Genomic DNA, 14031 nt, shown 5'->3' with positions numbered 1-14031 from the left:
TCTCATCTGTTCAAATCAGCTCTTGCTGTTAACATGGAATTATTTTTACCATGAGGTCTGCAAGGAGAGATTATATTTGCCCTCAGTTTTCCCTCTCTGGATGGACAGCACAGTTGGGAAGCTCTGGATGGTTTATGGGCTAATTAAAGACAGACCACGGGTTTTGGTTGGGTTTTTTTTTTTTCTTTTTTCCTTCTTTTTGCTGCATTCCAGTTCATTTAGTTGCTCAGCAGGGATTTGACAGGGACATTGTTAAGGAGACAAAGAACCTGTGGCTGGGGTGACATTAGTGTGCTAAGAGATGCCTCCTTTTCAGCTGACAGCCCAACCAAATTGGATCAGGTATCAGAAAGACTGATGGAGCACTGAAGGACATGAAATATTTAGCAAATGAGTGACCTGCACATCCTACCTGGCCCTGGCTACAGCTACAACTTTGCAAGGGAGCTGATGCAGAACTAGCCTTCTCTCTCCACCTGACAAGCTCAAACATCTGATAAATTACCAGAACTAATTGTTGCCTGACAAGCCTTTGATCCCTGGAAGAGTCAATTTATAAATGATGAGCTCTTTTTACATGCCACCACTGATGAAGCTGTTGAAATAGCTATAAAATCAATAATCCCCGCTGTCTGGCTATCCTTTAGTTTTCTTCCATTTTCTCAGGAGACAGTTCAAAGTGTCTGCAAATGCTCATTTCCGTCTCTTCCGAGCACCCTGCCCAGACAACATCAGGAATTGCTGCAGAAATGAGGCTTGGGAAAGGGAAAGCATCTGAGAAGCAGGTCAGTCTAGATGAAAACTGAGTAGGAAGCAGGACAGTCCCCAGATTTTAGTCTCAGCCCCTTGGGGTAGTCTCTCCAGGAAGAGAAACCTGTTAAAAACGAGGGCAGAAAGGCAAGGTGGGGAACTTCTGGATGGTAAGCAGCATGGTAGGAAATGGCAGCATCTTAAAGGTGACAGTGGAATAGAAATCACAGTTATGGCTCTGAGTGTCCAACCTCTACAGGGAGCCCAGCTGGTCTGTTTCTGAGGATTTGCTGCCTCTGCCAGAGACAGAGCTCCCCACTGCCAGCACACATGTTCTTCACCTGCTGCCATCTGGTTACAGCACAGCAGAGAGCTGGGGTACAAAATTCTGCTATGGCCTCAGCTGCCTGTGGCCAAAAGTAGCCAGAGTCCACCGTACTCATCAATGATTTTACTTTATGGTTCTGTTCAGTGCAAAGCTGGCTCTGCTGATCTGAAGGAGCAAGTCAGTGTTTACCCAAATAGAGTGTCCCAATAGGCAGGATCTCATGTAAAGAATTTGGTCCCAGACCTGTTCTGCAAGAGCTTGTCATGACCGCCACATGATGGAGAATCCTATGAAATCTCATCCTGGGGCTATTAGAGCAGGTTGCTGATGCTTTTACAGCAGACCTCTTTACAGAGCAGTCAGGACACTCCAGAGCTCATATTTCTGTTGTGCAACCATTTGACAGCTTCTTTTTCATTTCTGATGAGAACCACTAACCAGAAAAATGAAACACCACTACCCAAGCACGTGCACAAGGGTGGATCTACAGGAAGTGTTGGCTGATGTTTCATTTTCTATTCTTCCCTGGAAGCTTGTACACAAATATGAGGTTTTGTTATGAGGCTCTCTGAGGTTACTCCAAAGCTCTCTGTGGCCTGGTCACCAAGGTTTGTCCTCACCACAGTCAGAAGAGGTGCTTCCCAAGAGTGAAATTCCCCTCTGGTGTCCTCCAGGCTGAGGAAGCCTTGGACTGGGTCACAGGATCAGTTATGGAAAGGAATAACTGAGACATTATTAGCTTTAACTAGCTGTTACTGAATGAATGAAATTACTTAGATAGTGAAATCCTGCTCTTGTCCAGGCAAATATTTCACTGTCTTACCAAACATGGAAGTTCTCCAGACCTTGAGCCTGTAGTATCATGCAGGTGATCCATAGGGAGTCCATTCTCCAGGCCACAAAGCCTCAAGGCTAGAAAACTTGGGCTGGAGGATGTCTCTAATCACCATGTGTTCTAGGGAACTACATCTGGAAGAGGCACCAAGACAGAGGTGAGACTGGTGCCAGAGGGAAATAAGAGGGAAGAGGCTCAATCCGTACAGCCTCTTGTGGCAAGTGCCTTTCTGACACTAAGGGTCCCAAGAAGCTCCCAGCAAAGAACTGCTTCCAAAATGGGGAAGGCCACAGTAACGCACCAAGATGAGCAGAGCAGGGTGATCAGTTCAAAGTTCTCAGCCTAGAGTTTAATTTAGTGGCAGTTCAATAGTGAACAATTTATTCTCAGGATGCTATTCACCCTGAAGTAATATTATGCTTCCCAGCTGAGTAAAGGGTTTAGAAGCAGATGTATTCTCAGATTAGCATCCAATAAGATGCAATGAGGGTGGAGCAAAGGAGGGTGCAGCAAAGGAGAGGTACAGGCAGTCTAATTTATGAGAAATGGTTAAGTGCAAAAGTCTCGGGGATTTTCTCTAAGGAAATGAGATTGTTCCCAAGACATTATGCCATGTGTAAATGATAAAAGAGGTGGGTGTGAGCTCAGAGGACAGGTTGATATGGAGAGGCCAGAAATTGGATGGTGGGAAAAATATGCAGGAAGCATCTACTGACAATCCTCATGGAGTAGCATTTGAGGGATGAAACCATACTAAACAGAGGGAAATGTATTCAGTATCGAATTTGCTTAAGAGAATACAAAATTCTCACAGAAGAATAGCGGGACAGCTATTTACCAATTGTTTCCCCATAGATACATAACAGACTTCTGATATGTTCCTTGAGGCAAGCAGGAAAAAGATGCACTGTATGAGAGTTGTACAATAAACTGAAGGTGTGGTAAAGAAAATAGCATAAAGGAAGCTCTTGGGAGGAGAAGCTCATCATCTTAATCCAAGTTTCTAGAACAGCCTAATTACCATGAATCAACTCTAGGTTATCCTGAGGAGGTAGCAAATCAGAGGGAAGAAAGAAGCAGGATGGAAGCTAGGCTGAGGAGAATTTGATTCCCGTGAAATGTTGAATGAGGCTAGCTCCTGCAGCCTGGCCTACTACCCTCACATAGCTGGGCTGACTCAAGAGGAAAAGATTACCAGTTTCGACTATTATACTGACAAAAGAAAAAAAATAAATTCTTCGTGCTCTTTTCTGACTTAGTCAGCTGTTGAAAAATCTTTTCACACCCAGATGTTATTTATATCTCTTCCAGGACAATTTTTCATTGGGAAATCTCCTCTGAAAAAAAAGAAAGGGGAAGCGTAGGCTAACTCAAGGAAAAATTTCAAGAATTGAAATACCAGAAAAGAGAATTTTAGTGTCGTTTAAAAGGATGTAGAAACAGCACTGAGGCTATTGCTTTCAATAGTTTTGGAGCGCATGCCAGGATCTCACTGTAGATCAGTTCTCACTGTACTCACTCCCAGTTTGAAGAAACCTTGTGAATGCATTCCATGTGTGACTCCCATCAGAAAGCTGGATCATTTAGACAGCACTGGCATTCCTTGACAGAGCTGGTTTAAGACTATTTCTCAGTTTGACTGTTGAGAAAGTCAGGAGGGGTCAGCTGAAGTTTCTTTATGTTATATCAAACATATAGAAAGGAACAGGTCCCAGCCCACAGTGCTCTACCCTGAAATCCATAGGTGACATCAGTGAATAGCTATGTCATCTTTGAGCCAGGTGGGCACTGAGTCAAACCTAATAAAGCGGCTTTCTGTATTGGAGAGAGAGAACAAAGTTGTGAAATGGGGCTACCCTGACTTGCACTGATTTCTCAGAAATGTTTGACAGCAGAGGGTATTGCCTGATGCAAAAAAAACCCTACTATACGGGCAAAAAAAAAAGTGTTCTCCTTGGGTCTCTAATATTCATAGCCAATCATATGTGAGATGTGTGTCAACTGTTCCTTTGGGTAAGCTGAAATATTGTTTTTCTCTTCACTGGAACAAGATATAGATGTCTTCTAAATTGATTTTGACCTTTCCCTGAAGATTAAAACAAGGGAAAGGAAAATAATCTCTCTTTTGCACTCTTACGAACAACTACACACAGACTTTTGTTGACTTGTCTCCTAATCCAGAGACCTGTATCCAGCTGCAAAGATGGAGCCAGCTTAGCTTACCTCCTCCTTGATTAATGAGCAGATTTACCTGGTAGAGGTGCTGCTCTCAAGTTAGCTCCTGTTTGTGTTTCACAGCATTGAAATGGCACAAAAAGCTCTGCTGAGGTACAGGGAACTCTGCTACTCCTTGTTGGTAGTTTTTGTTGGAAAGGCTGAGGCAGCATCTGTGGACTTGAATGAAGAGTGACAGTGAGGATGGCACTGGCTAGAAGTGACTTTACGGGTCCAGCATCAGCTTCCAACACATCCTGCGTAAGGGGTGGCAACTAAAAGCAACAGAAGGTGGTTAGAGGGATAAAAGACATGGTCAGCATTCACATCCAACCAACCCAGCTTCCGTCTCGGCACTCTCGCTGGTCAGAGTGACCCCGAGATGCATTAGAAAGTCTCTTTTCCCAGCCCAGCGCTCGAAGAAGGAGTCAGAGCTCTTAATTTCTTGATCTCAAGGCTTGTTTATTGTATCTTATCTATAAAATTCTTTCTCCTGACCTGCCGACAGTCAGAGGCACTCTGCCTGCCCCCAGGGTGGTAATATCTTTTTATACTAAAAACTATGTATACAATGGTTACAATTACTTTCCAATACCTATCACCTTTGATAGACAGTGAGCTTCTACTCTAAGCCAATCTAAAAGTGCCACCATCACAGCAGAAGATGGAGGCCAAGAAGAAGAAGGAGAAAGGCTGGACATGCCCAAATCCCTCCATCTTGCCCCCTGAACCCCCATTCTAAAAACCTCAAAAAAATTTATTTTTCACCCTGTGATAAATACACTATCATTCTACTTAAACTTTTGTGGCTTGTAATTCTTCATATAAGGTTGGTAATTGTTTTTTTCAAGGGCTAAATCAAAGGCACAGGGGTCTTGGGCTCTGTGTGAAGGTCTCTGAACCCCCTGGGCAGGGGTTCAAGTCCTCCAGGGCAGCCAGAGGAATTTCCTGGGCTCCGACACTTCTGCAATGTTTGATACCATGGGAAAGAGCAGAAGAAAAAAGTAGACAGGGATGGTGCGGAAGCTACAGACTGTGATTCCAGATGTGTTATGAGATGTCCAAGGTACTTGAGGTACATGCTGGCAGTAAATGCTGGAACTAAAGCCCCTGTTGTATTCTTCAAGCCCAATTGACATCAGTGGGACTGAGGCCTGTGCAAAATAATACCACAGATGGCTTTTCATATAGCCTTCAAGAATTCATTAACCTAGGGTACAAAATCATGGGCAGAGCTAGATAGACCCTGTCCCACCGTTCATGCTCCCAGTGAAATGAAAATTGCTAAGAATTTATGTCACTTTTTCCCAGCTGCTGTACCAAGCCTTGCATACTTGTCTGAGTAATGCCAGCATTTTTCCAGTGTTGTTACATGTCTGTTTCCAAGTTTATTGATTTAACTTTCAAGAACCTAATTCTGCAAACACATTCAGTTTGCCATTTAATTCCAGGTACTAACAAGTGAGAGGGATAGTCAGTTAAATTGAAAGGGAGATTTCAGTCTTCAGCCTTGGCCCCTAAATGTCTGCACTAACACCTCAGATGCATATCAACATTTTTTTTTCTGGTAATATTTCAGTCAGAAAGCCTGGCTTGGACTAATTTGCTTGAAAAATCTGATTTCAAGTTCTTATTCTTCCCACATGGTTTCCCTGGGTTGTGTCTCAAAAGACACACTTCACTATGTCATTTTGCATTCAGACATAAGTGAAAAGTGATGCGCAAAATTGAGTGAACTGAAACACCTCTGTGCTGCATCTCCAACATGCAGCACTGTTAAGGGAAAGAGAGAACTGGTGAGAAATGGGCACTATCATAAAAGAAAGATTTCAGTACCACAGCCCTTACTTTGGAACAAAGTAATGCTGACATAAGACATAAAAATATTTTCCGTTGTGAATCAGGTGCCTTGGCCAAGCCTGGAAGGAACTGAATTCTTTCTCTCTTTATGTTTGAAAATGAAAAAATGTACTGTTATCAGGACTTGACATAAAAATAGACGTGTTTTATTTGATGTGTCAGCTCTTGCTTCTTTTACAGCTCTGCAGAATTCTGAGTGTGTTTTTTTCTGACTTGCTAACTAAGTTTCCAGTGCAAATGAGTTACAACTCAAGGACTTGATATTGGAGGCTTCTAAAATTTTGCAATTTTGTGGTATATGAATGCACCATCTGTTCTTCCTAATAAGTAGCTATTTTTAAATTGTATTTTGTTTGGTTTCTGCTGTCCTTTGATGGGTCTATGAAACAGATTAGTAAATTCTGACACATCAGACAGAAATAACTTCAAAAGAGTATTGATGCATGTTTCTCTCCAAATACAGGAGTACTCAGCCACATTGATTTATTCATATTGTGTGTTGTTTAGCAGATATTGACACATTTACAAGGCAGAGAATTCATTTTCAGTGGTTTATTTAACAGAACCGGTGCATGATTTCAAATAAAATACTTGTATTAGGTATTTGATCTTCTAAGAAATTAATTAAAAAAAAAAGATGCCTCAAAATTTGGGTTTCAAAACATTTTTCTGATTTTTTTAATGAAATGGAAAAAACAGGCCTTTGTCTACCCAGACCCCTTCCTATGTCATTAGTTTCCTGTACATTCTTTTGTTCTTATTTTCCTCTTTGCTTCCAGTCATTAAGTGGTTAAATGTGGGGAGAAGAGAAGAAAAGAGGAAGAAAAGTTGAGAACGGAGAAAGAAGAAAATTTTCATTCCTGGCTTGTTGTTAAAAATAGGACAGCTCGTTACTATTATCATCTCCCTTGTTGCAATTACTGGTGTGGCAACAGCAAGTTTTTAGAGAACTGATAGGGAAAAGTCACTGTATTGCTGCCATGCCTCAAGGACTCTACTCCTATTCTAGGCTGCCTTGATAATTTTACTTAAATAGGTAAGCTTGATTTGAAATAGCTATGTAAAATTCAGCTTTTTGAAGAACTGAATTTTCAGAGAAAATTAGACAAACTAAGGATTCCATCTTGCCTCTCCCTTTTTCTCAGCTGGCTGCATCTCTCTCTTTCTTTAGGAAGGCACAATTCCTCCCCTACTGCATCCTTCATCTTGTGCCTTGTCCACGTGTTTGGGATAGAGTCAACAAATACATGGCAGCTGGATTCCACACAGAGATTCCATAGAGTGGGAAATTCCTTGTCCTCAGGTCCTCAGGGACACCAACAATCAGTAGGAGCTGCAGGTAGCCCACCACACCAGCAATGGGACCTGCCCAGGTCACTCTTTGGGGACATCAGAGGAATGGGAAGTGTGTGGAGGAATAAACTGATAGAGCTCAGAGAACTGGAGAAGTGAGGCAGGGATGCAACACACCCATCTACACATCCAGCTGCAGCACTGATGGGAACCAGAGAGGAGGAACTTGGGAAAATTAGGGTACAGAGCATCTATCTTTCTCCAGCTTGCCTGGAATATGTCTATTTCCTACTTAGGCTGTCATTTCACAGTTGGGACTTTTTCACAGTGTTCTTTTCAAAAGAAAACAGGTCTGGCCCCTCAGGTAGACTTACCAGAGTCCAGCCACAAGTGCTCCCCTCTAGCTCGTCTTTCTCTCTCTCTCTCTCTCTCTCTTTCTCTCTTTCTCTCTTCCAGCTATCCATCTCTTGGTTTTAATGAACTGAAGCCATAACAAAGTCCAGACAACACAAGGGCAATTCAGCAATTCTGGATTTCTTTCAACAGTGCTAATTCCTCTGGCCTTTTACAGGGGCATTGAACCAGAAACACACCAAATGGGTAGAGGGTAAAACAACCCAAACAAACAAGTAGGGGAAACAAACTGGAAGGTTAAAGAAAAGATAATCTGTGCCTATTCTTGGGAATGTAGAGTGTTTTCTTCCATCTCAAATCACCCCATAGCCTGGCAGGTCAGGACTGCTAGTACTGGGTAGCTCACCTATGAAAACAGATATTCTCTTGTTGGATAAAGTGCCACACTGTTGATGTTCAATGCCTTTTCAGGTCCAGAACAAGTAAAAATCAACCAGGCTAATTAGGATGTGCAAGTCTTTTATCTTGATTGTGTTTTGTGTACTAATGTACATATAAGAAAGCAGGACCTCCAGGAGGATGCATGAACATGAGACAGAGAGAGAGAGAGAGAGACAGAGACAGAGAGAGAGAGAGAGAAGAGGAGATGAGCATGTGAATGTGCAACAGGCAAATAAATGTGTCTATTTGAGCAACAGAGACCAAGGAGCCATTTCTTATCATTGAAGATATGTTAGAAGATTTGTTCTTTTAAAGAATGACCAGGATGAGACTATCCATTAAGAAATAAGGATAAAAGGGCATTTAACTTTGATGACTCATTCTATTGAGCTATATAAATCATGTTTCCTGTGCAAGACTTAATCTAGAAATGATGAAGAGAGATAACAGATAAGAACACAAATCGTCAGCTTCTGCAAAGTGATACTCAGGACTGTAGATGTCCTTCCCAGCTAGAAGTCCAGCATACCAAGTGACACTGCATGTGCTGCAGGAGGTGCTGTCTTACCCAGAGGAAAAATGCCACCCAACACAGCACAGGTTGAGATACAGCAGCTACCGTGCTCTATCTGCTTGTGTGCAGCAGCTCCTGGCTCCCACCAAACCCAAAGCTAACCAGAAATAAAAGCTGCCATCTCTTAAGGACACCAGCTGTAAAATACTGGGACTCACATAATGCTGGGCCTGCTGGGTGCTGCTCAAAATCTGGCCAGTCTTTGGCAGTCCTGTGGCAGGTTGCCTGCTGCTGCAGGGCATTATCTTCAGGCTACTCATAATTTTTGGACAAGAACTGACTCAGTGTTCAGATATGCCTCTGTAATCTGTAGGAAATCTGTCTTGCCTGAGATCATCAACACAGTCTGACAAAGAGCCCTTGGGGCAACAGTTTAACTCTCTCAGTTCAGCTGGGACCCAACATAGTATCATGTAAGGAAATTATTTCTAATGCCACTCTTGGGTTTCCATTGTACTTTCCTGCCAAAAGAGGGGTCATCTGGATGTACAGGCAGAGATTGCTGTGTAAAGATCATCAGTTTTTTGGAAAACAGCACAACTCTTCACTGGTGAAAAGTCCTAGTCTCCTTCCCTGGACATAGTCCAAATTTATCTGGACACAAGCCTTAATATCATGCTCTAGGAGACTCTGCCAAAGCAGGGAGGTTGGTCTAGGTGACTTCCAGTGGTCCCTTCCAACCTTGCCCATTTCATGACTCTTTGACTATGAGCTTGCCTATGGACTCTTTTATAAGCCTCTAAATCCAGGGAGCCTACATGCAAAACTGTAGGATACAAAAAACTAAAATCACTTTATTGCAGTGCAAGTTTACAGCTCAACAAGGGCTCTAATTTCACAGGCAGGAGGATTCCTTGATGCCATTTACTACATTTCTGAAAGACATGCACTGACCAAGAAAAAATCAAAACCCTCAAAAAATAGGAAGGAAGCTCTTTTTCTAGAATGAAATATGCTGTTTTGATGCACCTGAAATTGGTAGGAAAAAATCAGAGTGCAGAGAATCACCCAAGGCAAAACAGCATCCTTCTACTTACTGAGCAAAACAAACCAAGATGTCTACTGCTTTGTTTCTAGCAGTGAGTGTTTTTTACATTGATAAAATCTTTTTTCAAGAGCATATGCCAGAACTGTGACCGCCATGACACTCCAGTTTTACACATTGTGTACTGACAGAGGTCTGCACTAGCAGGGTGAAAAAATAAAGCTTTACTTACACAGCCACAAGTTTCTACACAGCTGGCTCAGATGGATGGTACCACAAAAATGTAAGGGCTTCAGCAAGGGAGACTCAGATGTGTTTCTCTTCACTGCTTCTCCAGAATGTGTTTGATGACCATGTCCCAGATGTGTTTCCACTGAAACACTGGGGCCAGTTGAAGGCCCAGCTATTTCCTTGCCTCTTGCTGTCTGAAGTGAAGCTGACAAATTCACTGTGCCAACCAGGGGAGCTGGAAGGCTGCTTATTGTCAGGACAGCCAAGCACAGGTTTGGGATGTGATGGGAGACAACTCCTAACAACTTCCTCCAATCAGGAGCCTCAAACCCAAAACTCTTTTTGTTTAGGAAGTGAGGAGGTATAGCTTTTGGTTTTATTTCCTTTATTATGCAACAGAGATCTGATTCTCCACTAAAAAATCTCCAATTTTACTTTGTTGAAATGCTGCTGTGAAATGGAAACCAGCACTGTCAAGATGCACACAGCATGTACCTAAGCACAAACATATGCATAAATACATTTGCATGCATTTATAGATACTTATTTGCATGCATATATACATATATATATTTTTATATATTCATTTATATATATATGAGTGTGTGTGTGTATGTTTCTGCTCTGTAGAACATAGAAAACCTGGCAGAATTTCAGTATCAGCTAAGCTCACACCTGGCCCACACTCAAAGAGGCTGCTTGTGTTCTGCACCACAAACATGGTAAGAATGCTTTCACCTTCCTGTGTCCAAGCTGGGTTTATTCTTGCAGAAAATACACACATGAAAAACAGAGGCAGAGAAGAAATATGAAAGAACCGAAACAAGATGTTAATTGGGAGAATGGGGATTTGCATAGTTGGCACCCTTCTGGGGCCTCATAACTGCTTTTTTAACCTCCTAATTTTTTCCCCCTAAACTGTTGCTATTTCAGCACAAAAGCTCAGTCTGGGCCCTATTAATGACATTGAGCAATTTTGGCTCTGCTTGAACTTCAAATTCTTCACCAGAGGAATTTTGCTCTTTTGCAGAAATGACAAAAAGTCATTCTTGATCAAGGATACAAGTTTCAACAAATGGAGGTGGGAGTATTATCCAGTGTGAATGGCAAATATGAGAGCCTCGCACACTGTCATGCTGTCATTCTAATTGCTGTCTTGCTTCTGAGAAAAGTGTTATCTGTCAATAGGTACCTCAGCTACCTTGTTGGCCTCACCTTTGTGGCTGAAACAGCTGCTCTTTCTTTCTGCAAGAAAGCAGAACATGTGTTGAGGGGTTTTTTTGCTACTTTGCCAGAAACTGAGACTTTTCACCGCTAACAGTCCCTCCCAAAAAATGTCAGCCTCAATTTCCTTGTGGATACCTTATACATACAATCAGGGAACTAGTAAAAGTTTTCTAGTTCTCTGTTTCACCCCCTGAGTAAGCTCAAGCCTATTCTAAACTATACCAGTTAGCCAGTCCCTCTGCTACTACTTTTCCAGGTATTTTGACATTTTCAACAATACCTCTTTCTTCCCTGTGGTGCATAAGGCTCACAACATAGAAATTTCTACCACTCCTTTGCGGATTCCCTCATTTCAAGAAGGTTCACAGAAAACTGCTTTCTTAGCTGGTGTTGCAAGAAGAGCCTTGTGGTACAAAAATAAAAGGGAAGAAGCAAAGGTGGGATTCTACTTCTCTGTTTCTGGATTTTAATGCAAGAGGTCACAGTCAATGATTCAGACATCACTTTGTATGATTTTTTAAAATTTGTATTTGTAATTTTTATTTGTTTCACCTTGTATGATATTTATTTGTATGATTTTTAGTCTTTTAGCTAACCTTTGCCTTACAGTGATTAAAATAAAAAATAAAAATCAAATTCTTTGTCCAACACACATGATTTGGTAATCTGGGAAATATTTGTGACTGTCATGTATGATCTCAGCAAATTGCCTTGGGGAGAGCTACCTGAAGTTATTATGCTGGGTCTTGCACAGGTAAAGAGCCAGCTCTGCTCTCTGTGGGAGGTCTGAAATGTGTTGACTCAAAATCGTGATGCAATAGCCTTGAGGAGGAGCAGAAAGCACCCTGCTTGCCTCCACCTCCCTGCTGTCACCCAGATCAAGTTCCATTTGGACAGCTGAATCCAGAAAGACACGCAGGTACCCTCAGAGCAATGGGAACAAATGTTATTAGCTGGGACAGCCTGAATTTGAGGTGAGCTTCTTTGCCTACACCCATGATAAAAAGTCTCTGATTTCCTGGGTTTTTCTGTGCTGCTTCCAAAGTGACACAGATTACGTGTGGGTACAGGCTGGCTGCCTATCAGTGCACATGGTGACTTATGCTGAACAGGATGTGGTAGCTAAACTGCCTACCTGCTTAACAGAGTAACAGGAAGGACTTTTTCCAGCTGAACTTTCTAGGGGAAACTTGGTACATATGGGTAAAACATGATTGCTTGAGTTGATTTGATATTTAGCCTAAACCCCAACACAATCCTAAGGCATCCCTGAATAGCACTGCAGTTCTGCTGACTTCACTCATGGATCACCCTCAAGGCAACTAGTGAGACATCAGCAACAGCAAGAAGCAGTGAGGATCCATTCTGGGTTGTATTTTACCTGAAAGATGGCTGTAAAATGAGGACATGAACTTGTCTTGTGCAGTTAGTTAAATCACTCATGTGGCCAGCAGCAAATGTTCAGGGGAAGTGTGCAGAACAAGAAAAGCACACAGCTGTCTGCCTCCTATGCTGGGATACTTCTACTTTCAATCAATTCCATTTATAGTGATATAGCAGGATTGATTTTCAGTTTAAAAAAAAAAAATACTTGTGAATTATTTTATCCCTTTGTCTGTCACAAATTCTAGAGTGGTAAAGAGCTCTAGAGCTTGATTATGCTTGTGCAAGAGAAATACATTCTTTTATTTGTCTTAAAATTTCTGCTTGGTAAATTGGTTAATATATGGTAGTGTGTCAGATACAACCTTGTCAGGAAGTCTTTTATGGTGGTTGAAACATCATAGATCATTTTTCCAAGTTCTTCTCTCAGATCTGCAAATTCCCAAAGTGGTTTTGTCATCAGCAGAGTGCATGGGAAATGCTTGAAGTCTATTTGTTAGTGTGCACACACAGAGCTAAACATGCTACATTCACAGGTGAAAGAACAAACAAATCCCATTGTATAGTAAATGTTGCATAAAGCAGAGGGGATCACAGACAGTCCCTTGCCCAAAGTAATTCCCTGCATGAATTCCTCCTCTGAGCTGCTCTTTCACTGTGCTTTGGAGCCTGGATATGTTGAGATGAATTTCTTTTCCCGGCAGACAACAGGATAGAGTCCACATCTGAGAGGTTTTGGAAAGGTGAGAAAAGGCAACTTTGCTGAAGTGAGTGCTAGGCTCTGAAAAAGTGTTTATTCCTCGTACATGGACATCACTGGCACTAAGCACACTGGTTGATGGCTTGTCAAATACCAGACAGGCGCAGCCACAGTTGGTTAGAAAAGTTACAAAATACAAAAGCAACTGAGACAGCTCCGTTAACTGTTATGCACCAGAAACTTAAAATAGCTAGGTTAGGGAGTCCAGCACAGCAAAAATATTTGCAGTAGATGGAGGGGACCCTTGTGCCCAGGCAGAGACAAATATTGTCATTAACATTAATGCAGTGGCACTTGTGGCTTGCAGGGTGTCTGTCCTTACTTTGAAAACTGCCAGTGCCTCATGCACCAGGGCTAGGGAAAGAGTGGTGAGTAACAGCTGATTTGTATGTTCCTATCTTGTCAGATATTATTCTGAGTGCCTAAATTTATATCTATTATTTGTGCTGCCCATGCAACACTTACCTCTCCGGAGAGAGGGAAGGAGTGCCTACGTTCATTAAATGTTGATTCCACAACCCATAAGGACAACACATGTACTCAGCAATCCCCTCACTAGTATTTCCATGATCTCCTGCAGTAGAGCTCATTAAAAAGTTTTATTCTGGAGGACAGGGAGCACTGCTTTGAGACTCTGTGCTCTCAGGCTAAGCTGCTCCTCACTACAAAGGAGGAGTGGTGCCGACAGGGCTGGTTTCCCAGCTGCTGAAATGCAGAGCTTTGCCAGTTTGCATAGGAAGAGAAGATCAGCCAGGTCCCTGTCATCACAAACAAGTCAAGCAGTAAATGTTTAATT

Source organism: Molothrus ater, chromosome 1 (assembly GCF_012460135.2).
Source record: "Molothrus ater isolate BHLD 08-10-18 breed brown headed cowbird chromosome 1, BPBGC_Mater_1.1, whole genome shotgun sequence".
Lineage (NCBI taxonomy): Eukaryota > Metazoa > Chordata > Aves > Passeriformes > Icteridae > Molothrus > Molothrus ater.
This window is presented reverse-complemented; position numbering follows the sequence as displayed.